Source organism: Sylvia atricapilla, chromosome 1 (assembly GCF_009819655.1).
Source record: "Sylvia atricapilla isolate bSylAtr1 chromosome 1, bSylAtr1.pri, whole genome shotgun sequence".
NCBI classification, from domain to species: Eukaryota; Metazoa; Chordata; class Aves; order Passeriformes; family Sylviidae; genus Sylvia; species Sylvia atricapilla.
This window is the reverse complement of record NC_089140.1, coordinates 151611665-151622885: the sequence shown is the minus strand read 5'-3', so window position 1 is coordinate 151622885 and position 11221 is coordinate 151611665.

Sequence of the window (11221 nt, the reverse complement as noted above, 5' to 3'; positions counted from 1 at the left end):
GAAATCTCAGCTGGAGCTGTTTGGGGCCAAGATGGAACGAAACAAATCAAATCAAAACAAAACAAAACAAAACAAAAGAAAACAATAAAAAACAATAAAAAATGTGTTTTGAAAATTTTTAATTCTCTGCTTTTTTTTTTTTTTTTTTTTTTTTTTTTTTTTGGCATCATGAAACACACTAGATTTCCAGAATTCCAAACGGAAATAACTTTTGGGGATTCGTGTCCTGGCCTTATTTAAATGCTGGATATCTCAGTCTGTGTCTGCCTCCCAAACTGCAGATTTTGGGATGACTCTCTCCTGTCAGGACAGCACCTGAGTAGCTCCATGGAGACCCCCAAATCTTTCCAGAGGCTCTGGGAAAATGAATCTAAAGGATCAACCTTTTCCATGCCTAAATGAGTTGTTTTGAATCCCAGACTGAGTGAGGAATATAAAACATGTTAAAAAAAAAAAAAAAAAAGGTGGCAAAACTTTAAAAAGCCCACCCGCCTACGAGGTGGAATTTGATGGAAGTTGGCACTTTACCCTGAAATTTCCACGTCTGGGGCACTAATGAATATTCTGAATTGCGGGAGGGGGAGACACAACAATAAAGAAAACCACTTTCTTCGGAAGTTCTGGCGGCTTTCCAGCGCGAAGAGCCAGACCAAGCCCACGAGAGGGAGCTGCTGCCTCTGTCCCGGGCCACGGAATGCTGCCCGTCCATGGAGAGCCGCTGATCCTGGAGCAATTTCCAGGGGAAAAAAAAAAAAAAAAAAAAAAAAAAAAAAGTGAGCAGCCGTGTGAAGGATGAGCCGGATCCATCCAGAATTCATCCAGGCTGTGGGTCCATTCCTGCTCTTTCCAACGCCGTTGGAAATCTGGGATGTGCCTTGTTTTGGACTCCGGGATAATTCTGGAGCATCCAATACCCTGTGCTAGAACAGGGGGCGTTTCCATCTGAATCCCAAAGCCCTGCAAGGTTTCGATCCAGAGCTTGGGTGGCTTGGAAGGGGGTGTGCCCCTCTGTCCCACTCTCGGGAATTCCCCAAAATTGTTGGGATGGGCCTGGCAGCATGAGGGGAACTTTATTTTCTTGGCATCCATGAAGTTTTGGGGAGTAAAGAGGGGATCAGATCAGATGGGGCTGTGCCTTTTTGCCCCATTCCTGATTTTCCTAGGCATTCCCTCTTTGCAGTGACTCCTTGTGCAGCTTCCTGCTCCTCTAAATTCCAGCTTCATCAACAGCCAAAATAAGGGGCCAGCTAATAATGGAAATTCTACTTTTTTCCTCCTCTTTGAGCTTTCACCCTGCCTTCAACATGATTCCTTCAGCAATTCCAGGCAAGTGGAGCAGGGAAGAAGTTCCCCAAGTTTTTTTTTTTTTGTTTTTTATTTGGGAGGAGGGAGAGGGTGGTCCAGGTGGGACTTCAAACCAAGCTTTTCCACCACTTCCCTGTGTCTGACCTCGGGAGAGTCACTCTGTGTCTGATTCATGTGATAAAAATTGAGATAACAACTCCAGGTGACATTAGGGCTATTTGGATCTCAGTCCCTTTGGGAATGTTTCACCCAGGGATGACCTTAGAGCAGGATCAGGAGGGTCAGGTGCCCACCCACAATGTCTGGGCCTCTCCAGGCTCCTGCAGCTCCATGTTGCTCCAACTGCTGGGAATGCTGCTCCTTCCTACAACCTGCCGTGGCAACGCTGGGGCTGCTCCCACGTCGCTCCCTCCTCCAGAAATGCTGTTCCTTGACTCACTGGAAAGCTTTTGTTGGGAGTTCTCTTAGGAAGCAGGTCTGCAAACACTGCAGAAAGACATCCCAGCCCTGCTCCCCGTCACAAAGGAGCTCCATGTGGACACAGAGGTGTGGCCGTCACTCAGGGCCTCAGTCACTTGGCCACTGCCTGGTTTGGTGTCACCAGGGTCTCACATGGGCTGAGGTGGCCCAGAAGGACTGGTGGGATCAGGGACCCCTTGAGCAACTGGGAGGGTCCTGATGGTGTGAACAAAGGAGCTCTGAGACCAGGATTTGGTCCCTGGGGTGAGGTGGGTTCCAGGATGGGATGCAGAGCCCTGTGTCCTCAGAAAACTTTGGAAAAGCTCCACTGATCTGCTTCCCCCTCCAGCAGCTGCCCGCTCCCCAGCACTGCAACAGCACACAGGACTGCAGGGAGGAGCTCAGCAGGGATCAGCTTCATCCTGGAAAATTGGGAAACCTGGCTTTTCTGCTCCCCAGCCAGCTCCCAGCTGGATGTCAGCAGGGAGTAAGGGAGGTGGTGCTTTACCCCCTCCCCACAGCCGAAAAAACCCAGAGAATTCCACAGTGGTTTGGATTGGAAGGGACCTTAAAAATCATCCCATTCCACTCCCTGCCATGGGCAGGGATACTTTCCACTATCCCAGGCCGCTTCAGACCCTGGCCTGGAACAGTTCAAGTGATGGGAAAGCCACAGCTTCTCTGGGAATTCCATTCCAGGGCCTCACCACTCTCATAGGGAAGAATTTCTTCCCAATAGCTCATCCAAATCTCTCCTATTTAGTTAAGAAATGTTCCTCTTTTCCCTTATGCTTAATAATACAAAGCTTTTCCTGGACATGTGGTCCTTGCTGCAGGGTTGGATTATCTGCAGACAGATGCTCTTGCCAAGGTTTGCTGTCTGCTCTGGGGCTGATGGGTTCAGAGGAAGCAGAGCCTGGTGGTTTCCTACATTTAACCACATTTCATGCCCCAAAATACCCCCAGTCCCCAAGGTCTGGTGGCAGAAACACAGAGCTTCCCCTGGATGCAGCCCTGCTTCCAAGGAAACCGGCAGGAGTGGTGTTCCACACCTCCCAGGCATTCCTGAAATGGCCTTTCCTCTTCTCTGCAGCAACAGGGAGCTGGGTTGGAGGCTGTCCCATCAGTGTCCCCACAGATCATGTCACCTCCCAACCTAAATCCTCCGCCCTGAATTTGGCACTGCAGGAATGGGAAGAAGCAAGCATGTGAAAGATCCTGAGGTTAAATCCTACAGGGAGAGGCTCCATCCAGGCAGATAAACAGCACAGGGCAGGGGATGTCCCCTAGCTGTGAGGACACGTGGCACAGCGTGCTTTTGGCATCCTTCCCATCCCCAAAACATCCAAATCCATCCCCTGGGCATGGAATGGGAGGAGTTTCTTGGCACTGGAGTGTTGACAGTGGGAAAATGCCAAGATTTTGGCCGATTTACTGGTGTGGTAGTTGTTGATTCACAGCCCTTCTTTGTTATCAGAGTACTTTGTGGACCTGCCCAGGATCCTTGAGTGGCTGAAAAACCCAAAGGAAGCAATTCCTGAGGACTCCTGAGGATTGCTTGGATGGCGTGGTGCATCCTCCTCTTTTCTGGCCACCCAGAATCACAGAATCATTAGGCTGGAAGAAACATCCAAGATCATCAAGCCCAACCCAACCCTAACCTCAACTAAAACGTGACAACAAGTGCCACATCCAGTCTTTTCTCAAACACATCCAGAGATAGTGAATCCACCACATCCTCAGGGTGACCATTCCAATATTTTATTACCCTCTGTGTAAAAAACTTTTTCCTGGTATCCAGCCTATATTTCTCTTGACACGGCTTAAGACTGTGTCCTCTCATTCTGTCAGTTGTTGCCTGAAGAAAGAGACCAACCCCCACCTGAGCACAGCCACCTTTCAGGGAGTTGTAGAGAGTGACAAGGTCACCTCTGAGTCTCCTTTTATCCAGGATAAACAACCCCAGCTCCCTCAGTCGTTCCTCACAGGGTTTGTGTTCCCAGCACCTCACCAGCGTCATGGCCTCCTCTGGATGTGCTCAAGAGTCCCAATGTCCTTCCCAAGCTGAGACACCCAGAGCTGGACACAGCACTCAATGTCCTTCCTAAACTGAGATCCCAGAGCTGGACACAGCACTCAGTGTCCATCCTAAACTGAGATCCCAGAGCTGGACACAGCACTCAATGTCCTTCCTAAACTGAGGGGCCAGAGCTGGACACAGCACTCAATGTCCATCCTAAACTGAGACACCCAGAACTGGACACAGCACTCAGTGTCCATCCTAAACTGAGACACCCAGAACTGGATACAGCACTCAGTGTCCATCCTAAACTGAGATCCCAGAGCTGGACACAGCACTCAATGTCCATCCTAAACTGAGATCCCAGAGCTGGACACAGCACTCAATGTCCTTCCTAAACTGAGACACCCAGAGCTGGACACAGCACTCAGTGTCCTTCCTAAACTGAGACACCCAGAGCTGGACACAGCACTCAGTGTCCTTCCTAAACTGAGATCCCAGAACTGGACACAGCACTCAATGTCCATCCTAAACTGAGATCCCAGAACTGGACACAGCACTCAATGTCCTTCCTAAACTGAGACACCCAGAACTGGACACAGCACTCAATGTCCATCCTAAACTGAGACACCCAGAACTGGACACAGCACTCAATGTCCATCCTAAACTGAGACACCCAGAGCTGGACACAGCACTCAGTGTCCTTCCTAAACTGAGACACCCAGAGCTGGACACAGCACTCAGTGTCCTTCCTAAACTGAGATCCCAGAGCTGGACACAGCACTCAGTGTCCATCCTAAACTGAGACACCCAGAGCTGGACACAGCACTCAATGTCCTTCCTAAACTGAGATCCCAGAGCTGGACACAGCACTCAATGTCCATCCTAAACTGAGATCCCAGAGCTGGACACAGCACTCGAGGTGTGGCCTCACAGTGCCCAGTACAGGGGAAGAATGACCTCCCTGCTCCTGCTGGACACACTATTCCCGATCCAGGCCAGGTGCCATGGGCCTTCTTGGTCACCTGTGCACACTGCTGGCTCATGTTCAGTTGGTTTTTGAGCAGAATTCCCCAGGGGAATGAGATGGATAACCGAGGTCGGGCAGGAGCCATCCCACCATCAGGACCAGGTGGCAGTGAGGACAGAGGGGATGTCACGGCTGGGTTTGGCTCTGGAAGTGCCACCAGAGGCACGTCTTGGTGCTGTGGAGGAGATTCCTGGGATGCCACTGTGAAAGCCATTCCTAGGGAGCAAGGGCAGACTTTTGGCCTCCTGGTGCTCAGCCAATCCCAAATTTGTTTCTGTTGGTACTTCCTTCTCCCCACCTCCCTTTCATCTTGAAGGAAAGTGGATTTTCTTCCATGTGGGGAGGCAGGGAGCAAAAACATGGCCTGATGCCAAGAATTGACATTCCAGAATGCTGTTCCAGAAATGGAAGGGTAAGTCTCTGGATATTTTCATGGACCTGTATTTTCACTGGAGAAATAGAAATATTTCCTCTTTCCTTCCTCCTCCTCTGCTCCTTGAGCAGTAACTGGGCTGCAAAGGAAAGCTGGAGGGAGGCTGAGGAACCAAAACCACCACTCTCCCATGCCTGTGACTTTGGGAATGCCTCTCCCAGCTCAAACTCGACTTTAAGGCTCTGGAATTCTTTGCTGAAATGTTTTAAAGTCCCCTCAAGACCTGGTTGTCCTTTTCCTGACAGTTTAGATTTCTGGGAATGAGTCAAAGCCTGGGACATGATCAACATGGGGCGAGCTGTTCCTACTGTGCCCTTTCCTTAGCAAGCAGGTGGTGCCTGCAGAGCCAGGGTGGATTTTCAACCCTTCTGTTGCTCCCTGGATTGTGTGGGTGTATTTTGATTCCCATGCCGCTCCCAGGCTGTCATCCATGAGGTTTCCAAGCCTTTGTTTGTCAGCTGGGCTTGGAAGAGATGCTCTGGCAGTGGATGGATTTGATTTTGGCACTTGAGCTACCTTCACCAAACCCCAGGGGTGGTGGGAAGAAGCCAAACCCAGCTGAAATGTGCAGGGATGCACCTGAGCTGTACTAATTCCTTTCCCTCCTTCTGTCCCACCCTGAAAAAACCCCATTCAATGCCTTCCCAAAACAATAATAATTAAAAAAATCCCAAACCAAACAACAACACAGCCTCGAATTTTCAGCCAGCCCTCTTGGGAAAATGCCCATCAGCTCTTGCAGTGCAGGACACGATTGAGTTCTCAGATAGAACTGTTTGTCTCCGTGCCCTGGTGGCCACACCCATGGGGTTGGGATGGTTTCAGCCGCGATTTTTCCTGGCTCCGGAGCTCCTCCGCCAGCGTGGGCTCTCCCTGGGGACAGCCTTGCTGTCCCTGGCCATGGCTGGGGAGGTTTCAGCAGGGCCATTACACGAGGTGTGTACAAGTTTCTGGACGTAACGAGGACCAGCCCAAGCTCCTGTTCTCACCACCCAACTGGGCTTTTGATGCCGTGCCCGGCTGTGGCAGCGGGAGTGGGGCAGGAGAGAAACCGGAGCATCCGGATCTTCCCACACACGGGCTGAGTTTTTACACCCTCGTTGAGTTCCTCTGCTCTCAGTTGGGATCTTCTGGTGAAAAAGCTCGGCTTGGAGATGTTAAAATAAATTGAGAAGAGGGATAGGGTGAGGGGGAATGGATTAAAACTGGAAAAGGGTGGATTTAGACGGGATTTGGGAAGGAATTCTTCCCTGTGGGGGTGGTGAGGCCCTGGCACAGGTTTCCCAGAGAAGCTGTGGCTGCTCCATTGCCTGCAAGTGTCCAAGGCCACATTGGATGGGTCTTGGAACAACCTGGGACAGCGGAAGGTGTGCCCTGCCCATGGCAAGGAGCTGGAGTTCAATGATCTTCAAGTCTCCAAACAATTCTGTGATCCCGCGAAGAGCAGACAGATTTTCTGTGGAGCTCATCCCACATTTTCCACAAATAAAAATAAAATTATTTACCTCATTTGATTCCCAGCTTTCACCCAACCTTGGAAATTTCAGCTCTTGGCTCCAGTGCAGAGGATCACTTCCATGCCTGGAACACTCATCTTGACTTAAGTCAAGAACCCAAAGCGCATTAAAATGGGCCGACATGGAAAATGTTAATTCTTGAGAAAATGACGGAAAATGCGGTGGAGTGAAGGCGTCTTGCAGGCCCCGCAGGCAACTGGGGATGTCCTCAAAATGCCACCAGAGCCGTGTCACACTGGCCTGGCAGGTTTCAGTGACAGCTCCCACCACCACCCCAGATCTTAAAGTTAAATCTAATTAATCCACAAAATAAACACAGAACCCCCACAGTGCTCACAGAGGTGTTGTGAAGAAAAACATGGCAGGTGCCACCTACTTGTCTTCCTCAAACCCTGGCCAAGATATTCGGTGGCAAAGATTTTGGTTGTCTTCTTGTAAATATTTGTCCTGGCATGGTTGAGATTCCTACCATGGGCCAAGATTTACAACAAGGGATCAGAGCTTGTCAGGGCCTGTGGGATCATGTGGTGCAGGGGACGATCTCATTTTAGCTCCTGCATGTTGACTCTTCGTGTTATGAAACAGGATCAGGAGGGTTGGACTCGGACAAGGGGAAATTCCCACTTTCAGTGAAAAAACAATGGCAGATGTGGGATTTGTCAGGGAGAGAGGGGTTATTTCTTCCCAAATATGGTCGCAGCCAGTGGCCACCTCCTTGAGGGGAACTGGAATTAATTATTTTTGGGAAATTCCAAGAGGACGCTGCATTTATTTTCCTCTCTTTCCTCCTTTTCTTCCTATTCCCAACCACCCTCCTCACTGCCCTTTTCTCCTCAGACCCCGCAGGTCTCCAACATTCCCACCCCTGGCTGTGGAGATGCCAGCAACAACAAACCTTGGCCCTGGCTCCGAGCAGGATGATTCACACCCACAACTCCCTTTCCTCCACAAACAGGGTGGTTACATCCCAGTGGCTTCCCAGGAGCAGCCCCATGCCAGGGCACTGTCCAGGCTGGGGCTGGGCTGTGCCCACGCCGTGCTGGTGGCCCCATGGCTTGGGTGGCGTTAGGGCTGGGCTGGTGCCCTGTTTGATGACAGAATCTGGATCTGGCCTTTCCATCAGGATTTTTCTGGGGGTGTGAGTCACGGAGGTTGACTCCTGAGCATGATGGCGCTGTTTGATGTCGCTCCAAGCTGATGGGGCTGAAATATCCCTTAGGATCTTGGAAGGTGAGGGAACGTGACGAAATGGCTTTAGTTCCCTGTTGGCTGCAGACCCAAAGGACTCGAGTTCCTCAGCTCTTTGAGGTCAACAAAAAGGCTCCTGCCAAACATCACAGCTGCTGAGTTGGACGTCGCAGAATCATGGAATGGTTTGGTTTGGAAGGGATCTTTAAGATCATCTCATTCCAACCCCAGCTGTGGGCAGGGATGTCTCCCATGACCTCATGGTGCTCCAAGCTCCCTCCAACCTGGCCTTGAAGCCAACCTTGATCACCTGGTATTCCATCCACACAGGGTGGATTTGGGAGACTGCCGTCCTTCCCAGCTGGTGGCCACTGTCATCTGCCACGGGAATGACCACAGCTGCTGTGTCCTGTGGTTTGGAGCCTGCCAGAACAGCTGTGCCAGATGTGCTTTGGGAAAAGGGAGGAGCAAAGCAGGCTGCCTGCAACAGGCCTAAGTGGGAAAGGCAAAATGTCCACTTGGCTTTTCCTTTCTTTTCCATGTGTTCCTGAACCCCACAGTCTCCCACTTCTGCCTCTTCACCAAACCCTGTTGCCCACTGCAGGCCCAGATGAAGCAACCCAGCCTTCCCTGACCCTCCAAGGAAGGAGGGGAGGACACAGCCAGACCAGCCTGGTGCTGTGTGGAATCAGGCACACGTCTTGCACCATCTGCGTGACTCAGGGACACGGGGAGCACCATCTGTGTCCTCCACCCTCCCACCTTATCCATGGCCTCTCCGTTCCCTCTTGAGGCTGCACTTCACCAGCCTGGGCCTGAAACAGAGATTCCTCCCTGCGCCATTGAGGGGAGCTGAGATTGGACCCACCCTTCAGAGAGGAAAAAAAGAGGAGAAAGTGGGAAACTTTGACATTTAAACATCCTTGGATCTGGTTCCATTCCTCCGTCCTGGGTTGAAACCATGCTTTGTCTGACTCTGGTTACAAAAAAAAATGGCCTGGCCTTGCACAAGGCATTCCCAAAGTCTGGCATAAACACCCTCTTTGGCTGCCAAGCCCCAAGTGGGTGAAAGTTTCTTTTTCCTAAAACCTCCAGGCCCTGTTAACTGTTTAACTCCCTTTCTGACACCCGCTGGGTGACACCCAGCAGGTGACACCCACCTGGCCTTGTTTCTGCTGCACGGCTCACTCTGCTGCCCTCTCCTCGCCCTGCTTTTTCCATGCCCCTGGGAAATGGTTTTAACACCTCTCCTGGCACTATCTGCGCTCCCACTCCTTCAGTTGTCTTTGCCCCAGATTTTCTTCCAGCTCTCTTCACCCCTTGCTTGGAAAAAAGCTGGATTCTGCTTCCAAAGGCACCGTTCCCTCCAGTGCCGTGGGGCTGGTTGGAGCCCAGAGCCCTTGCAGTGGCCCTGGGCGTGACTGCAATGCCAACAGGGCCCGAGAATAGCAGGGATTTGGGACCTGGCCAGAGCCTGAGATGCCTCCCAAAGCTTTGGCAGCCTCCTCCAGGGACACAGGGATAGGGGTCAGGTGATGCCCTGGATGCTTTTCCCATCCGGGTCGCACAGAAGCCCCCAGTGGTTGGTTAAACTGGGATTTAGGGAATCATGCAGCTTCCCAGCCCCCTGAAGGGCTGGTTTTAGCACCTGAACAGGGTCTGCACATAAGAAAATGTGCATTTTCCACACAGGAGTGACTTCCCTCCCATCCCATCCTATTCCTTTCCCTCACTCTGCCCGTCCTTAATTATTTCCCCCCAAGCTTTGTGTGTTCGCCTTGAATTATTTTGCTTTGCACCAATATTTCTCCGCTCCCTCCTTCTCTCTTTCCACTTCTCTCTGAAATATTAATCTTGTTTATTATTATTATTATTATTAACCTCCCCTCTCCCTAATCTATTTAAAAGCTTTCTCACATTCCCACTTCCCGCAGCCCATTTCTCACTTGACTTTTTTTTCTATTCAGCTGCACTTTGCTTTAACAGCCTCATTTATTTACTGCTCATTTATTTGTTTTAATTCCAAAGCTTTTCTTCTTTCTTGTTGTGGGCTGTGTTCAAGCCTTGTTCCCTCTTCCTGCTGAGGAGCTGCATTTTTCTGCTCCATTGGCTCCAAGATGAGCTGGGTTTGGAGATGATAATTCATTTTCATTTTGGGATTTTTTGATGGGATGGAAGGGAAGGAAGTCTCATTTTCCATTTTTCCAGCTGCCTGAGACAACCCTGGTATTATATATTAAAAAAACATGTGGATTAATACCTGTTTTCTTCTCTCCCTCCTCCAGCAGGTCCTTTTTCCTGCCTGAAGTTTTTCATGGCTGCATTTATAAGGAATCTTGCTCAAAGAGAATGTTTTTATCCCCAGATTATTTCTGAAATATTGTTGCTGCATTATCTGTCACGTGGGCCTTTCACACCCTCCCTAAAGGATGTTCAAGATTCTTGCACAAGGTCAGACCAGAGAACAAAATGGAAAACTTGGAAAACTGGGGGTTCATCCCCTCCCCTCTGGATACTGAGACAGAATCACTGACGCTTGAAGCTGCTGCTGCTGCAAAAAAAGGAGGAATTGCACAAAGGAAAAATGATTTGAAGCGATAAACTCGTAACAGGGGTTGGGAAATGAGCCCAGCTTCCCAGGATTTTGCAGGCAGGTGGGCAGAAGAAGAAAACACAAAGAGACTTCCCAGGTTCCCAGAGAAGGAATTACGATCCCAAGACTGCCAGTTCCACAAGAGCTTGGAAAAAGCCCTCAGTGGGATTTTTTGGGTTGTTCTGAGCAGGGCAGGAGTTGGCCTCGCTGATCCTTTTAGGTCCCTCCCTGATTCCGTGATTAATTTGGGGAAAGCAAGGAGCACCTGGATGTTCTTTCTTCTGTTTCCACACCATTTGTGACCTTACAAACCCTGACCCTGAGCTCCCCTTGGTCATTCCTCTCTCCAAAGGGTCCTGTCAAGACCTTCTGACCAGGATTTCTTTTATTTCTCAGTCATTTTCTCTCCCAGTCATAGATATTTAAGTGCTGCAGACGTCTCCATGTGCTTTGTGCCTCTCCTGCACCCTGAGTCATTTGGCTCTGCTGCACCCTGAGTCAAGAGCTGTCGTGGGAGCAGAAGGAGGGAGCCCAGAAAGACTGGAAAGGTCATGGGGGACTGGAAAAACCTGACAGAGTCCGGAGCTGGTCTCCAGGGAGCAACAAACATTGTCACCTGGAAACCTGGATGCTTCTGGAGGACAGAAGAACAAAACAAAAGCATCAAACCCCCTCC